The following is a 21,290-nucleotide window of genomic DNA, read 5'->3' as shown; positions in this document are numbered from 1 at the left end:
ACCACTGGACACTGACAATCCACCCTGAAGCAAGAGTAGCCCACAGGAACAAAAATTATGAAGTGCCATGCTTAGGTCCTCAACAATTTAAATATATTTTACAAAGGAAGGTAGAGAAGAGTTTTGTATCCTCCTTTTTTTTCTTTTTTTTTCTTTTTTTTTTTTTTTTCTGGGATGCATTTGAGTTTGGTATTCTTCTAGGACCATCTGCTTCAAGTCTGTAGCTGTGACTTTTCTGTAGGTCCCTGAAGTTAGGCATGGCTGTGGATTACAGATCACTGCTAGCTCAGCAGGTTGTTACCCACAAATACAACATTATGACCTTGTACTTCTGAAACCTACAGTTCCTTTTTGTGTGCTTTCCTCAGCTGTTCTTGAATAGTCAATAGGAAGACTTGCCTAATGGTACCATGGTTTTTGTAGAAGCCATCCCATTAAGAAACCAGAACTGTGGACTGCTGCTGTCTGCAACATCTTCATTCTGAAGTGGTATCCAAAATACTCTTCTATTAGGAACTGCAGTAGGACAAAGCTCCTCAACTCAGGAAATATGCTGCAGGCAAAACACTGTGAAAGGCATGCCTTAGAGTTTTCATTCCATTTTCACACGTTCTCCATAGGCCAATTTAATAGGATGCTGCGAACAAAAGGGAGAAATTACTCCCCAGGCAAGCATAAGGGGAGAAGTAAAATGTAATAGCAGTGAAAACTCTAATTTGGACTGAGACTTCGGAGTGACACAAATAAAAAAGACTGAAGTCTGGAAGAGTTTTACTACTGACTTCAGTGAAATCAGAATTTTGCCCAGTTTAATGTAGCATAATCCAGGCCAGGATTTATGAGCACCCTGCATGCTGATACCAGGCAGCACCAAGCTGTATTTAATCAGATAGGGAGTGGAAAGTCAGAACATGCTGTCAGTGGTGAGTAGCTTCAATAAATAGTGCCTTTTAACATCTTTACAAAAGTATTCCACCATCTTTTCTAGACAAAGTTGAAGTACTGCACCCCAAACTTTATTAATATCATCAGCTGGTTTTGGTTGTGTTGAATACACTGCATTCTCTCATTGGTATCTTTTCACTAACCTCTCAGCTTCACAGATCAGCACTCAACTCCCTCACTGCCTCTGTTCAGATCTGTTTCTTCACCATTGCAAATACTTAGTCAATGCCACCTGACTGCTAAGAATTAAAAGTTCAACGTTGTTCTACCCAGAATATAATACAGTTATCACAGTTATAAGAGTACTCTCAACCTAGATTTTCCAGCAGTCCAGATCTGATATTTGCTTGTTGCACAGCCTTTGACAAATCATTTAACCTCTCTGATCCACAGCTTACATATCTGCAAAACAGACTTAGTAATAATTATCTACTTTTCACAAGTGTTGGGGGGATTAATTAATAAGTGTTTGTTAAACACTTAAAATCCCTTGGATGAAAGGCACTAAATTAAAAAAAAATAAATTACTTTTAGGCTTAGAATTTTAAATGACAGAAAGGACTATTGTAATAATTCATCTGATCTTAAGTATTAGAGTCCCTATAAATTCACTGCATTTGGCTATGTAATTGCTGAAAAGTATCTCTCCTCAAATCATGTCTAGTCTTGGATTTAAAATGTTTGAGGGGTGGACAATCTGATATCCCTGGACAGGTGTAATGTGGTGATACTATGAAACTAGTTACACAACTGGGTCAAACTTGCTGAGCTACATAAAGGAGTGCTTTGCTACATTTTAATCCACTCAGGCATCATATGTAGGAGTGTCAGACTCTTAATTTACAGGAGTAGCATGTAAAAATCTATGTGTTCCCCTATCATAGGGTCACATTCAAAAATTTTTGGAGACTAAAAGTATAAGTCAGTAGCCTTTCTATGCACCATATTTTTGTAGTTTTACATGTTTCAGCACTTCTGTGATCCCTAGGCAATAACTGCATCTCGCAAGAATTTCTTTCACAGAGCGTTTTTTTTTTTTTTCCCGCTTCCTCACATTTCTTTCCTCTGCTCTATTCTTGCATTTTGCTTTCTTTCAAACTGACTATAACAATTCTTAAGAACACTGTCTCCTTGCTCTGTTCCTCTGGGACTTGTCTCGTTATACTCATCCGAACAATCAGTAAAGTGTATTTTATTCAGCCCTTCTTATTCTGCATTAGTTAGATCACTGTAGCCTGATTTTTCCACCTGAAAATATGTGATTTTCCATTTAATAACATAAATTAAATTCTTGGTGTTCTTTGTCCTGTTTTTAATGTAATGGTAAAGACATCAGTGACAAGAAAACCAAAGACTTATTAGAGTTAGGAAGAAGCAGTACTGTAAGCATATACAGTAGATTTAAAATAAATTACATGCTATAGAAAACAGAGATAGACAAACTGCCTCTGGTGTAGTCCCTAGTGATTTTGCCAGCGGAGGTTCAAATGCCAAGTGTTGAAACTTCACCTTCTCTTCAGAAGCTATTCCATAATGTTGCAGATCTAGCCATGAAGATTTTTATTCTGACATTCAAACTATATTTCCTCACACTTTAATCTTATGCCATCCTTGCTAGCTGTATCCATAAACAACTGCTCTTCCTTCATGGGATTTACAATCTTGCAAAGCATGTGTTTGAATTTAATTAGAAGACGTTTGAAATCAAAATTATCATAATCAATTTTGCCTCTGTCTTCTTGGACTAGGTTGATGTTAGAGTCCAATACTCTCAGACTAGGTTCTTTTAGATATTCCACGTGAGGACAGTTTTCATGTTTGAATACCAAATTTATTTATTTTAACACATTTGATGTTACATGGGATTTTGATTCAGTGGAGAGATAAAGCAATATACTGAAATCACAACACAGGATAATAAAGCAATTGCAATGTATGGTCGAATAACAATGAAAATGTGATTCCTGTTACCAATGTCTATATGCTTACCATCACGATGCTGGGCATTCCCAGTCACTGGGAAGGAATACTTGGCTTGTAGCCAGCTCAATCCTGCTGCTCTCTTCAAAGTTCATTTTGTTGGTTGCTCAGTTTTTATCCCCTATGTTGGGCTAAGCCACTTGTACACTTCCCCCATGCTGGTCTGGCTGGCTTAGGAAGACACTCACACCTTTTTGATTAACTCAGGGAAGGCCATTTACACAACTAGTTGATCCACTTAAGTGATGGAGCCATTGATCTAAACCAAAGGCCACCCTTATGTCCCCTTTTTGTTAGGGTAAGTTCAGCTTTCTTTACAACAGACGTGGTCACTCCTTGTGTTCTCTTCTGAACTTCATGAGTGTATGTCTTTACCCATCTCCTCTAAGCCTTCTTCTATTGTGGGGGTTCGTTGATTGGTTACAGTTGACGTGACCTGACCCTTAGTGATTTTGCAGTTATTTCCACAGAGAGAGGAAAACAATTATGTTAAGATACATGCACTTTAGCTAATGCACTAGTGAGGTCATGAGGAATGAAAACAGCAGGGATGGCACAGGCTTTTATACACATATCACACCATTCTGAAGAAGCAGATAGCATAATAAAAATACAGTTGAGATCTGTACATTAGACTAAGTACTTCTAGCAGTGAAGTTAGAGTGCATTTGCCATCCGGGATTTTTTTATGCTTATCCTTTCCTGATGCTTTTTTTCTAAGTGTCCCTGACGACACTCTCATGACAGGACACTGGACATGACAAACCTTTTGTCTGACCTGGTGCAGCTGTTCTTATGTTCTTAATGTAATAGGGCCACTAACTAGTGTCAGCCAAACTTGAGAAGTGTTTTTATCCAAAACAATTTTGAAATAAATACATTCCTTAAATGGATTATGGCCCTTTCTCTTAAGTTACCTTAAACAGCAGAGATGAACAAACCAAGACTGATATGCTTAAAACCCAGCTAAGGTTTATTTTAACTCTTTTCAGGCAAAGATCTCAAAGTAAATACCCATCTAAGACCACAGTATTCCACTGGGAAGTGCACTTGACTCTGAATTATTCTAATAGCTTTATAAATGCATGAATAAGCTAAATGGATTATTCCACCAAACTCTGACATAATACTGTTATTACATTTGACTTGAAGACCTGAGCAGAGCACACACACATAATGCCTGAGTGAATTAGTCGTACACAAACACAGCTAGGAACAGTTGCTACCGCAGCAAGGTTATAACCTTGTTATTATAAAGTGAATATATCTATATATGTATTTATGTATCTACATTTAAGTGACTATACACTAAAAAGCTGTATTCTTGGACACAGAATAAGTCACAGATGAACACAAAAAAGCAAGAATCCTCACAAATAAAAAAGGACCTTCCTCTTCCACTGCTGCTTACCATGCTCCTCCTGTAGCACATTGTATAGTTTCTCTCCAGTTCCCAACTGTACACGCTAGATGTGGGAGTCAGGCAATATTTGATGGGTGGAAAGTGTAGACACTCTTCATAATTTAAACCATGTCACAGGTCTTTCCTTCTTCCCTCATCCCTCTGGTGTAGTACAGTTTCAGAGAACCCCTGCTCCTTCTAACATTTATACCTACAGGCTGCCCATTTCTGAGGATTCCTTCCAAGATGAAATTTCCATTCTGAAATGTCTTACTAGTTTCTTAAGAGGTGAAGTACTCACTGGAAACTCATGGTGTTAATCAAGCCCAAAACCCAATGAAAAATATTTTATCTGAAATGATAGAGCCAGGACAATAATTTCAAGTTTCTTCCAAATTAATCAGCTGTGCATGAAAACTAATTGTTCAGCACATTCTAATTTGCTATCTGAGGGAAAGATAGGAAGATGAGCAAATGTTCAATCTGCTTCATAACTAACATTTCATACACAATTACGTATGTTTCATAAATACTTAAGTGCATTTCTGAAGTAGGCAAACTGGTATACATAAATGTAAGGTCTGGTTTATGTAAGGTCTGGTTTATAAACCATAGTTAGCAGATAGAAATGCAAGTGGGCAGGAGACTTCCTGTAAAAGTAGTCATTGGTGATAATACCCTCAAATGATTTCCTGCTGTCTACAGTTGACTGTAAGTCTTTTCATCACTTTATGGATCAAGAATTCTCCAGCCAACAACTCAAATTTGTAAAATATAGCATGATCATCTAAGGGCTTGATTTATCTGCTGGATATGCACTGTATTATTCCCAAAGAAGACCTATGTAGAAAGCAACGTAGGCATTACTAGCTTTCTGAGTCGAGTGCCTCATCTGAAAAAAACTTACAGCAATTGGTAAATAATTAATTTTTTTAAATTTTGTAAGACACCATTATTTCTAATGGTACTCTAAAAGTTGTTTATGTTTTGCTAATTCTAGCTGTTTTTTGTCAAACCATGTGCTTTTAGGGAATATCCTACCAGAAATACAATGAGTTCTGCATTCTGAGTGACAGCTCTAGATTAACAGGTCAACAACGTTGTAAAAAGGTCATTGAAAACTCCTCTGACAGACAGATTACTTTGAGTTTTAAGAGCTTCTGTGTATGTCTGGCAGAAGGACTGGGCACTACATGAGATAAAACTTTCCAATAAATCTTGAGGAGACTAAAGAATTAAGTGGAACAGTCGAGTAAGTGGAATGAAGTGGAATAAACCCAATCTTCATGGCATGTTGCCACCGTGTTCCCAAATGGCTGCAAAAGGAAACACGGTGAGAATGTGTGATCATCATGGAGCAATATGAACAGCCAGAAGAAAAGAATTGAAGGCAAAACATTTTGAGGGTGTAAGGTAAATCAGATCAAAAGGGCCAAATTCATATCACATCACCACTGGCTGCTTAGGCTTTAGCAGATTATTGTGTATGACAACACACAATAGCTTTGAGGACAGGCATATCACTTGTTTTTCTTTAGGTCTGTTGCCTAGTTGCCTGCTGTGGCAGCTAGGTAATGGAGATTACCTCATGCACAAGTGGGAATGAATAGGATATTGGGTACAAGTCTGTTGGGAAGAAGCATATTTTGGTTATCTTCAGCTCAGAGCAGGGTATTTTTGCAGGCAGTTCAAAGCAGAGTCATTAGGTTGCAGTGAACAGGGTGGTAGAGTAAATAAGAAAAGAATAGGCAGTTGGATAACTTTTAAACTAGAATTAATCTGAGTTAATTTATTAGTGTTTTAGAAATTTTACCTCTGACTGTTTCTCCTCCACCGGTGGCCAATCCATGGCAGTCTCTGCTGCCTTGAGGTTAAAACCCCACCACCACCTTTCTTGGGGATAGCTGTGGGTACGGAGACCAAAATCATTTAGAGTTCTTCAGTAGGCAGCATCTTACTTTGTGAAGTTCCCACTTCACAAATGTCTTGGCAACCTTCTGCCACAGAGCAGTGCAAAACAAGTTCCTACACTTCTGTTTCAGGACAAGCTAGATAGATATGACACTGTCAGAGTAAAACACTAATATGTTCTTTTGTCCCTGCTGCAGTGTCATACTAGGTCAGGAACTGGCCCTAGACAGTGAAAAATGGAAGAGCTTGAGAACTGAGGCTTGGCTAAAAGTGTGATAAAAACGAATTTAGCTGTAATCTGGCAGCTGTAAATTTAACTGTGATGGCAGAATATCTATAATTAGGAACTGAACAGGCAGGCAGATAGTATAGAAATAGCAAAAGAGCTAGCAAGCTTTTGGTGAAGTTTTCTGACTACCATAGATGATTCTGAAACTAAAAGAAAACTATATTAATGAAGACAACCCAATTACTTTCATAATGTGTGTTTTGTATATCAGGGATCAAAGCTAGGGCAGTAAGACAAAAACCCCTCAGATATTATAGTTTTATCACATGAAAAAACTTAAACAAATGGACAACCAGCAAGGCTAGCAAAGGTACTTTCAAAACCAGAAGATGGTAGCATTAAGTCAATATGGTGTATTTTTGGCTTTCAGATGAAACTGCTTGATGATCAATAAGTGTTCCTGCTATGTGTGTGAAAGGAAAAGACTGGCATGAACCCTGCAGAAATGCTCAGCAACAGGTCATGAACAATTCTAAGTATATAAAGTAAACCATAACAAAAGAAAGAAGCCTTGGGATTTATCTGAGATTTCCCCCATTAAGAGATGTGGCAGTATACACTTTGCTTATGCCGTCTGCACAAGTGAGAAACTCAGTCCAGTGCTCCAGGCACTGCTATATTAAATATTGATGGGAATTCTCTGTATAGGAGATTTTTCCTTCCAAGGAACTGATAAATAGTTAATGAGGAGTTAGGCAGCTGAGTCCATCCTGAATGGGTAATTCCTTCAGTAACAACAGTTTGGCTGCCCCTTGAGGGTTCATTTTTTTTCTCTCTCATATAACAAAATATAATTTAACTTAGGTTTATTATTTTGTAACCTAAAAAAATATATATGTATTGATTGCTGGGTTCTAAATTATCTGAATGCCTTTGGAAATCTTTCCCTGCTCATAAATAAACAATGAACAAGTAGCTAGTCAGCATCTGTCTGATGAATTACAGTGTTTGAAGCATCACAGTCAATGTGATCTAGTCAATAATAGCAGCAAAAAGATACCAGCCTACCAGGCACAAAATGAGTCCCTCTGTTACTTTTACTCATTTCTTCCTACCCACAGTGAATAAGAACACCCTCTCACATTCTAAACCTATGCTACTACCATGGCAAGAGTCTCGGTACACTGAGCCAGCTGTTTGCCCCTTGTGTGTTTATCAGCTATCAGCTGACTGCTTCTTTGTTAAAAAAGAGAGGAAAAGTACTTTCTTTCCTGAGGATTTTGTGCTTAAGGAAGATGGCAACTGGAGCTGGGACCCCTTTATGTATCTATAGAGGAACATAGAGGTAGGAAACATTTCCTCCACAGCGTACTACTAATATCCTTCAGTCAGGCAGTGAAAGAAGAAAGCAATGCTGGGAATCCTCAGGAACATCCAAGTCTGGGAAAGTGTATGTTATTTCTTTTCAGAAACTGACCTCAGGTGAGTTTTGACTTGTAGCTTGCATTAGAATAGAGAAGGTGAATGCTCACAGGCAATAGTCACCAGCTCAAATAAAATCCAAGAAATCTTCAGCTGCATCAGCTGTTCAGCAGCATACACAGAGGTCTTGCTCCAGGTATGTGCTGGTTTTGGCTGGGATAGAGTTCATTTTCTTCACAGTAGCTGGTATGGGGCTATGTTCTGGGTTTGTGCCGAAAACAGTGTTGATGACACAGACATGTTGTCGTTACTGCTGAGCAGTGCTCACACAGAGTCCAGGCCTTTTCTGCTTCTCACCCCACCCCACCAGGAAGTTGGCTGGTTGTGCACAAGAAGCTGGGAGGGGACACGGCCGGGACAGCTGACCCCAACTGACCACAGGGATATCCCGTACCATATGATGTCATGCTCAGCATATAAAGCTGGGGGAAGAAGAAGAGAGCGAGGACATTTGGAGTGATGGCGTTTGTCTTCCCAAGTCACCATTAGGTGTGATGAAGCCCTGCTTTCCTGGAGATGGCTGAACGCCTGCCTGCCAATGGGAAGTGGTGACTGAATTCCTTGGTTTGCTTTGCTTGTGTGCATAGCTTTTGCTTTACCTATTAATCTGTCTTTATCTCAACCCACAATTTTTCTCACTTTTACTCTTCTAATTCCACCCCCCCCCCCCCCCCGATGTGGGAGGAGTGAGCAAGCAGCTGCATGGTGCTTAGTTGCCAGTTGGGCTTAAACCACAACAGTCCTTTTTGGCACCCAACATAGGGCTCAAAGAGTTTGAGATAATGACAGGTTTGACTGGAATATGCCAAATCGAATTTATAGCTGTTATTGCTGTTTAGCTATTAATTGACAGGCTTCTACGCTAGCCATGGGGCTTGCTTGCCTTACTGTATATTAGACTCTAGTGCTCATTAGTGGCTATTTTTTGATTTTGCTGCTTGCTGTAGTACTGTATTGCTTATCATCTTACTCTGCTGTGCCTGGGAACACTTTGATAATAGCCATGGCGATGCACCTGGGCTGGCAGGTGTTTCTGTGCTGCTGCACTGGACAGGCTGGAACTCCAGTGTGAACTCAAGTTGAAGGGACTGTGATCTGTTGTCGTGAAAAGGAGTGGTTTGAACTGCTTAAAGGATCACCTTCAATGATATTAGTAAAAAAAAATGATTTAATAGGAATTTATATAAAAACGTGACTTCACAAAATTCGATGGCAAGGTTCACCCTATTACTTAATATATGGATGAAATGCACAAAGGAAAATTAAGTCAGAATCAAACTAAAATTATGTACACAGAGACCAAAGATGCAATAGAGTAAAAGAGAAACAGACCAAGAAAGATTGAGTTAGAATTGATTTCTCATTATTTGTACACAGATCGGGAATGTAAAAAGGTAGGAGAGACCCTCCCATTGAGTCACGAGGTTCAGAGAAGAGTCCCTACCTTTCTAAACTCCTGTCAGAGTCTAGGTGCAGCTAGATCAGCTCCCAGTCTCGGACTTGTTCAATGGTTTATATCTAAAGATAGCATGAGTATAACAGCAGGCTGAGATTCATTCGCAGTTGAATAACCTTCACAGTAATTTAAGTATAGATTTGAAAAGCAATATTTGTAATATACTTGCTGTAGAATATTCAGGTTAGTACACACACATGCATAAAGACACTAAGAGATAGCCATAAGTGAGTGAAAGAGGTATATCTGTTAAAAATTCTCCTCAGGTTCAGTGAAAATATTCACATTAAATGCTTTGACGTCTTTCTCAATGGATGAAGGGTTGAGCCTCAAGGAGCAAAGAATATCAGCCCAAGTCTCATTGGCTTTCAGCAACAGGCCTCTGATCTTTGCAAACTGAAGAGTTTACAAGCTCTGAGAGGCATCCTACTCAGAGGGACATGCTGTTCACAGCCTGCTGCGGTCCAGAAGAGCTCAAAGGGTCTCACTTGGTACCACTGTTTATAGGTTCGGGAGATGATTGGCTTTAGTCATCAGCAAATTACTGGGATGCCGGTAGCACTGGTACTGTTCCACATGAGTTACGATTCATTAAGGAAGGCTCCAAGGCTGTCAGTGAATGACTTGAGATTCAGAGACAGGATGTTCCAAGGCTGTCAGGAGAGGACTGATATATGTCCCAAGGTTGTCAGGAAATGACTAATTACCCCTACTTCCATCCCCAGCCTCCACCAGGTAACAGGAGTCCTTGGTACGGTCAGTGCAGCTCCCTGTCTTAGCCATCCAAGAGTTCCTGGTACAGGGAAGGGACGCTTAACCGCCCAACTCATTACACTTATGCTAAGTCCTAGCAAGACTTCCTGAGTTCATAGATCAGTCCAGAGTGGGGGAAGAAATGCACCACCACAATACACCCCAAGACTAAAATTAATCTGTCTCTCACAGAGTGGCAGTAAGGTCGCCCCTTGCCTCTGTGCCTATAAACAGATCAATGCCATGTTCCAATTGTAATTTGAGGGAAATTTTCCATAGGTCTGCTTAATTCTAAATATTTGATAGATACAATTAAGCAATATTATACATGCAAGGAGGTTTTTGTAGCAGTGATATTTGTCTGACTGTCTTCCACATACTAATATGTAGAACAATGTTTAACAACAAGCATAATATAACAGAAATGAGCAAAATTATTGTAGGATGTAACATTTGATTTAAAGTTCCTGTGGCTGTTGGTGACCATCCAGATAAGGTATCCCACCAATTATGTTCTCCATCTTTCTTCACTCTTTCCAGGGTATGGTGTATCTTTTCTGCATCATGATGGACAGTAATTAGGGGGTTTTGTCTGTTGTCCGGAATTCGTTTAGGCAATTGATTCAGGTCATCACATTGCAGCAGTTTTCTCACCAATGTAAGATTCATTCCAATGGGGGTAGGTAGTAAGTCATGATATTATGTGTAGTTTGATCGTAGCAATTGCTAAGTTGTGACAGGAGCTTGATAGTTAAAATTGCATCCCACGATTTTGGTAAAATTACAAATACAGGTATTTGAGTGATTATATATCTCCACAGTGATATTGCCTGTAAGCAAAGAACCTCAAAGGGTTCTCATACAAACTCATCCATTTCCAACACATATAAGCACAGTTTCAGGGGTTTCATCAGGATGTACTTCAAAATCACAAACATTTTGTTCAGTGTCAAGACAAATGTCTTTGGCCTTAATGGTATTACTTTCACAAATGTATCCCTGTTGTTCCCACACAACTCATGCATCAACATCAATAGTTAGCCATTTTTTTCCATTTTGTTGGGCCCATACTCTATGTTCCAATGGATAGAGTATAGTTCCATGGTGATTTAATCCCAGTGCAATGATTGGGTATATGGTGTATACCGAAGCATTGTGTATTGTCAAAACAAAAGTGGTGGCTTTACTGTTGGTATGGTCATAAGTGAAATTGATTAGATGCCACCAAGAGTGGAATTCTCTTTCAATTTTAGTTGCATTATGCCAAATTACCTTTCACGTTTCAGTGGGTAAGATGCCGTCATCGCCTTCCCTTATAATTGCCACCACAGTAGATTGTATCCACAACTGGGCTTGGATGCAGTTAAGAGCTGGAGAAACATTATTTTGGGTAGTGCCCAATGCATTAATAATTAGCTGGTGGTCTTTCTCATTAGTTCTTTCAAACGCAGGTAATATATCAGCCAGAAGCCATTGGCTAGTTCCTAATGCAGCCCAAGGAGATTGGGGATACACACCTGTGAATATACACCACCTCACCTGTGGATGAGTCCATGTGACAGCAGGACACCCCGAAGTGGCTGTGGCTGTGGATGAACCCACTCCAGAGCAGGTATGTCTCAAAGAGTCTGTGGCTGTGGTTATGTCTGTGGTGCAGCAGGTATACCTCTGAAGGGATTGTGGCCCAAGGATAAGTCCACGCTGGAGAAGATACACCTCGAAGCATCTGTGGCTGTGCATGAGGTCATTCTGGGGTTAAACCACAACAGTAGACAAGACAAAAGGCAGTGCGTAGAGACTGTTGGAATCTTGTTCAGGTTTTCCAGGTCACCTGTCATGAGCATGTCCAACTTTTCGTAGTGCCTGTATCTGTTTGGTAGCTGTTCCTGTTCAGTTCAGTAGATAAACATAGGTCATTGGGGTGTTGATCTAATGTTTCTAAAATCCAGTAAGCGTTTCACAGGTATTTTAAGAGAAAACATAGCAAGGAATATTAAGGTTTTGTAGTTGTAGGGACGGTGTTAAGATACAAAAGCATACCAGGTTTTGTATAGGTATTTAAACATTTTGCTAGTATGGATAGGCATAGTCAGCTTAGTGCATGAAACAATAATATTGCTGACAATGCAACATACCATGTGAAAGACTACCTTGTAGCAGATAAACTAAATACTTTATAGTTTGGCCACCTTCACTCCACATTACCTTAAACCATAATAAAATGTGAGCTACTTCATTGCACAAATAATGCTCACTATTTCTGCTATAAAAGGACAATCCTGAACACAGTGCAAAAACCAAGCAGACTTTGTGATATGCATTAGAGAGATCTGTAGAGGAGGACTGAACATAAACATTTCATAAAGCAATAAATCAGTGTTAGATTAAATAAGAAAACCTGAGGATCAACAGCCACCTCTTAAGTTAATGGGGGAAGAAATTGTTTGGCTTGCATTTTTATGTTTTACAAGTAGTCCTATTTTCCCAAGACAATATATCTGAGTATTAAGGAAAATAATTTATCTGAATACAATAGAATACTATACCTGAAGTATAAAATTCTGATCAGTTAGTCCCAAAGCCTTACTACCACAAAATAAGAGGGGTTACTGCCTATTTCAACACAACAGGTGCAGAGAAATACAAAGAATGCATATTTTAAACTGAACAGACCCTCTATCCCCAGGGGACTTTATCTGAATGGAAAAAGTTTGCATTTGTTGCTAATAGTCCACAGGAGTCTGGGTTGTCACTACAGCTATTGATCATGCTGACAGCACCCTTTTACCAAAAGGCACTGCTTTTCAGCCTCTTCCCCAGCTGCCGCCATATCTATGGATAGAATAACAATGTATGCCATTTTCTGTCAATGCAGCTACACTCCTCTGTTCTGTGGCTTTTCTCCTACTGTGGTCTTAGTCACCTTTAACACAGACAGGAGTAAATTTGGCTTCTCATTCACAGATATTTTTTTTCGTTCATAAATTCATAATTCTACAGAGAGCAACCTGATTACCTAGGAAGTAGAGCACAACCCAGTAGGTTGCAAGCAGCTACGCACAGTAAGACAGAGCACATGTAGCAGACAGGGCCCTTGCATTACCCTTTTAGGCTCTACTTTGAGTCATGAAGGCAAGAACATAAGAAGATGAAATTAGTCCTTCTGGATCAGACCAAACAATATAGCACAGTGTCTTGTCTCTGTCGATAACCAAATACAGATGGTAAGGGAAGTTACTTAAAAACATAGCGCAAGCTTGTGAGATGCTTTCTCCATGTTGGTAGATTATAATGCACCATGGAATGTGACAGAAGCTGAAGCTTTATTCTCAACTTAATGTAGAGGAATTGATGCCAGTGAAAGATGAGGTTTGTGTACTTTTATCAGAATTCCTATTAAAAAGAAATAATTCATCTGAGTACCACTCAGTATTGCCTGATGAATAAAGGTGATAATGCTCCTGTGTTTACAACTTCATGCAATTTAAAGAGGAACATCAATAGTCCATGAATAGCAGCTAAATCAGTCTGCAAACCACAGCAGTGATGACATCAGCTCTTGAAGAAACTACTTCAAAGATTTGTTTGTTTGTATAAATGGACATGCTTCTAGTAAGTCTTCACCAATCTTAGGCCGGGGGATCACCTTTAAATAGGTGCCAATAACAGTTTAGAGTGAGACAAACTTTCATTTGTTTCTTTGGTGGGATGAAAACCACAAACCACCAGACCTTGGATATGGTTACCTTTACAGACTATGTGGCTAAAAAGCAGGTATGGCAAACAACTTGTCTGAGAAGAAGGAGGAATGTTTGTAGACGTTGTTTGTCTTTGTAATGTGCTTGGTGGATTGGGCAGAAGTGAATGGGTTAATAGTTTGGAAACACTTGTTAGAGAGTCTGTCCGAAGACAGCATAGACTGGAGTGAACCTCACTCATTCTGACAGATTTTGTGAAGAAACTGGAGTGCAACATAGAGAAGCTATCAGGGAGAATACTGTGGCTACAATGACATGTTGGAATGGAGCACTGTCAATGGGACAGATGGACAAAAGGGTTAAGGAGAGAAAAGAGGGACTCAGATAGACTTTGGAGAATAACGGCCTTGGCAGACAAGTGTGCAAATACCAGAGTGATGGACATATTGCTACAGTGAATCCTAGGGAGCACCTCATGTAATTCAAGTACAGCAAATCACATGGCTCAGATAAAACTCATCCAAGAGTACCAAAGGAAATAAAAGTGTGAAATAGTAGAAACACCAATGAGGAAGCTGAATATAATGGCCCCTAAACACAGAGCGAAAGAAGAAGCAACTGTTTTGCAGTCTGAGGTGACTGAATGAAACCCAGACACAAGGTAGGGCTGTTTCATGCTGTGACTTAATGGTAGCTCTATGGTTATCCAAGTGATAGGCAGTCTGCTCTCAAGTTTTGGCACATAGGAACTTAAGGGGGAAGGGAAGGAGTTTAGAAAAAAGTGTGTCATGCCTCAGCTGCCTGTAATATTATTAGTGAGTACATTACAAAATATGCCTTCTCCGCAGGATTAAGACCGGCCATTACCCAGGGCCAATGAGTATTTCTGAACGCTTAGAATTGCCCACTACAAAGATTGTTGTTTCTCTCTTAGTGTGTTTCTCTATCAAGCCTCCGATCTTTGATCAGCTTCCGGATTAGCTTTGCCACAGCAAGTGTATTTCTCTGACAGTCTGCTGGCCAGGGAATCAAGTCTGTGCTCAGAGGCAAATGCATTCTGAGACCTACCTCTAGTGTCTCTACGTTAGTGTATGAAGCTTGAGCAACAGTCAGAAAGAATTGCAAGGTCATGACTGGTTGCAGGGCTACAGTGTGAGCACAGTCACAGAGACTGAGTGGGACAGCATGTGCACAGGCTTCTCTGGGGAGAGAAGAAAATGAGGAAGGATTGCATCCTGTATAAAGGAGCTTCTTGTCAGTACAGCTCCAGTATGAAATCAGAGGCTTCTCTTTTGGTGGTCTTTGAATCAAGATCAGTGCACCCTGGGGATATTACGGGGATATAAAGGGGAAAGCAGTTTATAAAAAATATGTCACATGCCTCAGCCACCTGTGGTGATTGGGTAAAATATAACAGTTGTTTGCTAAAGTACTTAGGGAGAAGGCCAAATCTTAGGTGGAACTAAACCCAGGTCTAGACTTAGAGGATAGTGTAACTTTAGTAAATATGCTAGTAGCGAAAGGAAGTTTGGAGAAAACATGGGCCAGTTGTTGAACAAGGAAGACAACCTAATTAGTAGTAATCAATAGCTTGGTATCTGGTTGCAGCTAGGAGCAAATGGAGTTGAGGCCTACATGCTTCAACAATTTAATTCGTAATGTGCATGTTAAGAAAGCAATTTGTGAATGATAGTAAATGAGGGGAAGAGATTATTAAGATGGGAAGCAAAAGATTGATCAACAGTGATCTTATGCAGTTCAAGAAGTGTAAATTCTGCACACAGGCATAAAAGCCTAATTCATGCACAAATATAAGCTGGAACTGATTAGTTGAGTAGCAGCCCTGATGTAAATGCCTGAAAGTGACAGTGAATACCAAGCAAAATAGAAGCCAGCATTGCAACCACATCACAAATAAGGGAAAGTGCACAATGTCTATTAGGAGGATCCTGGCCAGCAGATCAAGGCAAGTTACTGTATGTTGTTTCTCAGTCCCTGTGAGGCTGCACCTAAAATACTGTGTCTGGTTTTTGGTTCCAGATGAAGAGCCGTAAGAAGAAAGAGTGTCACACAGAAGCTACCAAGATATTTAGGAGCCTAGAGCACACTAGCTTCAAGGAGAAGTTGAGAGAGATAGGCTGTTCAGTATGATAGCAGCCTACAACTGCTGGAAAGGAATTTATGATTTGATGTAGGCAAAGTCTTTCCACTAGAAGAAAATAGCAGGAGCAATGAACACTTACTGCAGCTGGGAGGTTCAGATTAAATGTTTGGGAAAAATTCCTGAAAAAGATCATACGAGCTGCACAGGAATAGTGAGAGAACTGTAGGATCTCCACGCTTGGAGGTTTTCATGACTTGACTAGGCAAAGTCATGCCTTACCTCATCTACAGCTGGTGATAATTTTGCTTCAGGGAAGAGGCTGAAATAGATGACTTCCAGAGGAACCTTCCAACAAATATTCTCTGAATCAATGACTACCTCACAGTTAAGTATAACATTTTCTTCATACACTGTATGTTGTTTGATGTCCACTGCATCAAAAAGGGCTAGTTTAGATGAAGCTCAGATGCTACTCTCAGAGTGTTCTTTTAAATATCCTTTGCCTTAAAGGAAAGACTAGCAATGGAATTATGCTTCTGTAAATTGGCAGAAGACCTATAGCTTAGGATAAAACCTATTTTCACATTGGTTTGTCCTATATCACCTTTGCCAGGAAGAAATGCATATTTTGCTTTGCAGCGCCACTTCATTTGAGAGGATAGTGTTGAGTTGGTAGCAGCAGCGAAGGTCAGGAGATTAGGGAGAAAAACTAATTGCGTGCTATAAACAACCCAAATATACTTCATTCTGCACCAGGGCTTTTATCAGCTCTTGTTTTATCAGAAAACAATCTATCCCTTCACAGTTTACTTGTTCATGGGATAAAAAATTAGAGCTTGCAGTAGTAAATATGGGAACTATAGCTATAATTCATCAGTTCTTTTATCTCTGATAAGCTTGCATTATTCACAATAGAAGGTCCATGTATCTGTCATTTTACCAGGGAATGTGACATTTATTTCTATAAACCATTTATAGAGATAAACTGACAAAACTGAGTCCACAGACCCACCTGGAATAACTTCCCAGTGCACTTATACTGAAAAGACTTTATTGGTCATTTATAGCTTGCATAGCTTCAGAAACAAACCTTACCTAGCTGGAAGCTCCTTTCTTTTCAGGTATTATAATGTAACAAACCTTAGGGCTATATTCTCTCTGTCTGAAAATGTGTAACAGCCTTTGTCTTCAGTATAAGATTTCCTTGAGATTCAATCAGAAACACATGGGTAGCTAGAACAGCAGTCTTCAGCATTCTTTCAGTGTTCTTTCATAATCATCTAAGCTCAAAACTCAGAAAGGAATGTGCGATTAACACCAAAAAAAAATAAATAAATAAAAAAAAATTCAAGCCATCCTCCACACTCCATAAAAGGACTTTTCAGAAGACTGTTGTTTAGCTGGCATCATAGGAAGTGTCTGGTGCTCCAGAAATGTGGGGAAAAGGTCAGGCCCATGCTCTAAGAATCATATAGGAAAAGAAAAGAAGAAGGAAGAACAAACAGAACAGAAGGAGGAAGACAGAGAAAGGCACAAAAAATCAGACAGATCTCTCTGGGGCTAAGCTTTTCTTGGCACGGTGGCAGGGGTAAGGCCTGGCAGTACAGGTCCAGCCGCCACAGCTGACAGCACTGATCAAGTGGGAAATGTAGACTTTTCTTTCCAGGGCATAGGCTCTCTTGGACCCACAGGCAAAGCACAGCCTCTTGCCATGACCTGGGGCAGAGGGGAAGGGGCACTCGAGAGAGGAGGTGAAGCTGCCAGCACCATTTCAGCTACCTCCCCTGTGCCTCACTCTGGCTCCCAGCTTGGTCCAAGTCCCACTGGACCCAGGCCAGAGGGATGCACCAGGAGTAGGGGGAGTGCTGGCTGCAGTTGGTCTCGTTGCTAAGTGTGGAGAGGAGGGAAAAAAAGAGAGAGAGAGAGAGAATATGTCTTTCAGAACCTGGTATGCCTGTTACTATTCTTTTCTCACCTGTCTCTGGCTGCCAATTTCTTTTTTACTTCTTTCTGCCTCATTTGATGCCTGCTGCTGGCTCTTTTTTTTTTTTTTTTTTTTTTTTTCTGTCTCAATATGTTTTTTTATTTTATTTGGAGGTTATTAAAACTTAGTCCTTTTTTTTTCAGAGTGTAGCCCTCCTTGCCCTGTCATGAAATAAAATCATATTGAACAGAAAGTCTTTACCTGGAGCACAGACAGGAATTAAACACACCGGTTTTAACAAGAACATACATAAACATTCCCAGACTTCTTGTACTGCCAACATGAGCTTCCTTATTCATGCTAAGGTATTGACAATCTGTTTTCAAAATGGGATACATACTGCTTTGCAACCCTTATGTATGAAATGTTTTTCAGCACTGTGAATACCTCAAAGACAGCATCATATCTAGTCCTCTTACAGTGCTTGCATTCTAACCACCTACATTTCCTTGCAGATAATGCATCTCAATAAACACCTTAAACTGTATTAAATGTGTATTATTTATATACAGTTACAAGGGAGCAGAAAAAAGTTCTGACTTTGTCAGTGCATTGCTGCTGATTTAATCAGTGTATATTTGCAAACCAGTAAAGCACACACAGTATTCTCCTTCTGCCTCCTGCTTGTTCTCCATGTCTGTTGACAACGTGGATAATACTGGAGCTGCTAATTCTCAGCTTGCAGTGCTTAATGCTCTTGCCAGAGCACTCATTACTAGAAAGACAGCAAGGATCAAACTCATACCAAGAGTAATCCAGCGTAGCACTGACTGAAGTCAACAAGAGTTGAGCCTCCCTATGCCAGGGTTGTATTTATCACTGAAGCTGTCTCCAATGCAAAGATGCCTTGCTATGTTTATTCTGTCCCACCATGTCCTGTATAATCAGGAGAGAATAAGACACAAAAGGTTTACACTGTGGTTTTAATGTCTGCCAATAACAAGGTTGGAGATTCACAGCATCTGAAACCAATCAGTTAGCAAAGTGCTCTGCAGCTGCACAAAGCACTCCATCTTAACATTGCGTCCAATTGTGCATTACAGGGGATCTTTCAATATGCTCTTCTAGGCTGTGCTAGCAAACTTAGTAATATGCACTCTTGCCTTACTTGCTGACTTGCTTAAAAAAAGAAAATTAAATACATTTCTCATATGGCTATATTGTGGAATTTTTCCACACCATTAAATAAAATGTTGCTCTAGTTTATTGGCATTTTCCAAGAGAAAACATTTCTTAAGTTAAACTAACTGAGTTGTGAGGGACATTCTGCTTGTGCACACCATATTTTTTTCTCCAAAACATATATTTCTGCTATTGTTCCAGCAGCTCATCTAAGGTAGAAAATCAGCAGCCTCTTCTTCTCTCACCAGAATAAATCAAGAGTAATTCTTCTGAAGTCAATGGAGTTAGACCAGCGTACAGGAAGAGAAAATAATGTTCTGCCTGATCAGCCCTGTAGAAGAAAACAAGATACAACCTTTATTACAAACAACCAAGTTACAGAAACTTACTTCTTACCATGCTTTTTAATGTAGTTTGAGTGACAGAGAGTGGGACACATAATATCAGTAACATTTCTGGAATAATTAAGAAAAATAGTTGCATGTACTGAGCATTTTTTTTCAGCAACAACCATGAGAAAGAAATTCTTTGCAACAATAGTGTTTCCTTGTTCATGTATTATGCACACACCTGTGCATTCATATAGGTTAACGGCAGGGCAAAAGAAGCCTTAGTGCAAATGTGATAGCCAGAGTAAAGCAAATACAAAGGAAAGTTATACTGAGAGAGAGACAGAAAGGTTTGATGTTAGCTATTGGAGCTACTGGAACTGATACTTTGAGCTAGGGTTTCTTAACATTAAGGCTTCCTTCTCTGTCTTCCTGAAAAGCCTATTACATAAGTCTGGTTATTGGGTTATAGACTCATTTAAAATCCAGCCTTGTGTCACCTATTAAGCTAACAGATGTAGATCCATAGATGGATGAATTACTACTAGCTTCAAAGATGCTTTGTTCATGTAAAGGGTGCTGTATGATGCTTGGGATTTTTTATTTTCCCATTGTCTTATCCACATGAGATATACTTTGCTAGGCACTAACTTGCTTGGCCTTTTTGTCTCAGTCAGAAATTTTCTATTAAAAATAAAAAATGATCCTAACAGAGAGATGCCAAACAACCATCGTTTAATCTCTGGGGTCCTTCAACCAATTTGAAAGTCAACATTGGAGGAAGTAATTTTTTTCTGTTTGTTTCAATGTGATCTCCTACAGTTGTTTAAATTGGACCAGCACACAGGAGTTTTAAATTAACTGAAGAGTAAAATAAACCTATCGCATATAGCTTTTATAACATTTGCCCAGGAAATATGGTTGTATAAAAAAAAAAAATATTAAAAAAAATGCTGTGGTCTATAGGAAAGTGTCCTTACCACACAATAATACAGAGGTACATATTATACAACAAAAAATTCCCTCTCTGTGAATTCTGGATTCAGCAGCTCTGAATCTCAACTCTTCTAGAGGTTAGTAACATATTCTTGGTGAAAGATCTACTTTTGGTCCTGTGCAACCCTGTTTGAAATACAGATAAATCATGCACATCTATGCAGACCAAGTTAGGTGTATGCATGTGCATAAAAACATCTGTGCACATACTGACATCTGCACATGCTATAATGTAGTATGGTGTGTGACAGGCCACTCAGAAAGATAACACAGAACAATCTGCTCTTAAAGATGTTTGATTAAATTATTATAATGAGTTGCTAGGGTAAATTATTATAATGAGTTGCTAGGGTTTTGGCACTGATCTTTGACCAAAGTAAAATCTCCAACAGTCCTTACTCATTTTGGAAAAAAACAAACAAACAAAGAAAAAACAGTCTGCTGAGTGAAGATTTATTGATTTAGATCAAAATTTCTTACAGTTCTTCAAGGGGAGGCAGAACTCCAAATGATTTTATTAGTAATTAGAAATACCCAGGGGGGAATGTTAGATTTACAGGTGATCCCAGAGAAACAAGTCCAGTGAGACTGTGTTGAAGCATACATCAAAATAAAACTCATTTGGTCAATGCTCCTGTTATTCATTTGGAGTCTGATAAAGAAGCCACCAGATAGTTCGGCTCTTTATTTTGTTTAGGATAAAAGTAACTAAAATCAGTCCAATAGCCTGTTATAATTACACATGTTACCTTGATTTAAAAATATTAAAATCACTGTGCTGCAGATATTTGTATCAATGTAGCCAACTGCAGGGAAACCACCTGGTAACATGAAGTCTTGTCATTGCTATAAAATGTTAAATCCTGTAAAACTAACTAAATATTGACAATAAGTTAATA

The 21,290-nt window shown here is 39.3% G+C and overlaps 1 protein-coding gene across 1 annotated transcript in view; it reads right to left on the bottom strand.

Annotated features, from left to right (window-relative positions):
- Nucleotides 1–18,788: 18,788 nt before the first annotated feature.
- The window catches only part of FBXL17 (F-box and leucine rich repeat protein 17), a 335,309-nt gene continuing 332,807 nt past the window's right edge, over nucleotides 18,789–21,290 (bottom strand). The window contains exons 9-10 of the transcript XR_007505105.1: nucleotides 19,312–19,397; nucleotides 18,789–18,820 (exon numbers count right to left, since the gene is read on the bottom strand). The gene's annotated coding sequence lies outside the window, so the exon portion shown is untranslated. The remainder of the gene's footprint in view (nucleotides 18,821–19,311; nucleotides 19,398–21,290) is intronic.

Source organism: Accipiter gentilis, chromosome Z (genome assembly GCF_929443795.1).
Source record: "Accipiter gentilis chromosome Z, bAccGen1.1, whole genome shotgun sequence".
NCBI classification, from domain to species: domain Eukaryota; kingdom Metazoa; phylum Chordata; class Aves; order Accipitriformes; family Accipitridae; genus Astur; species Astur gentilis.
This window is presented reverse-complemented; position numbering and strand designations above follow the sequence as displayed.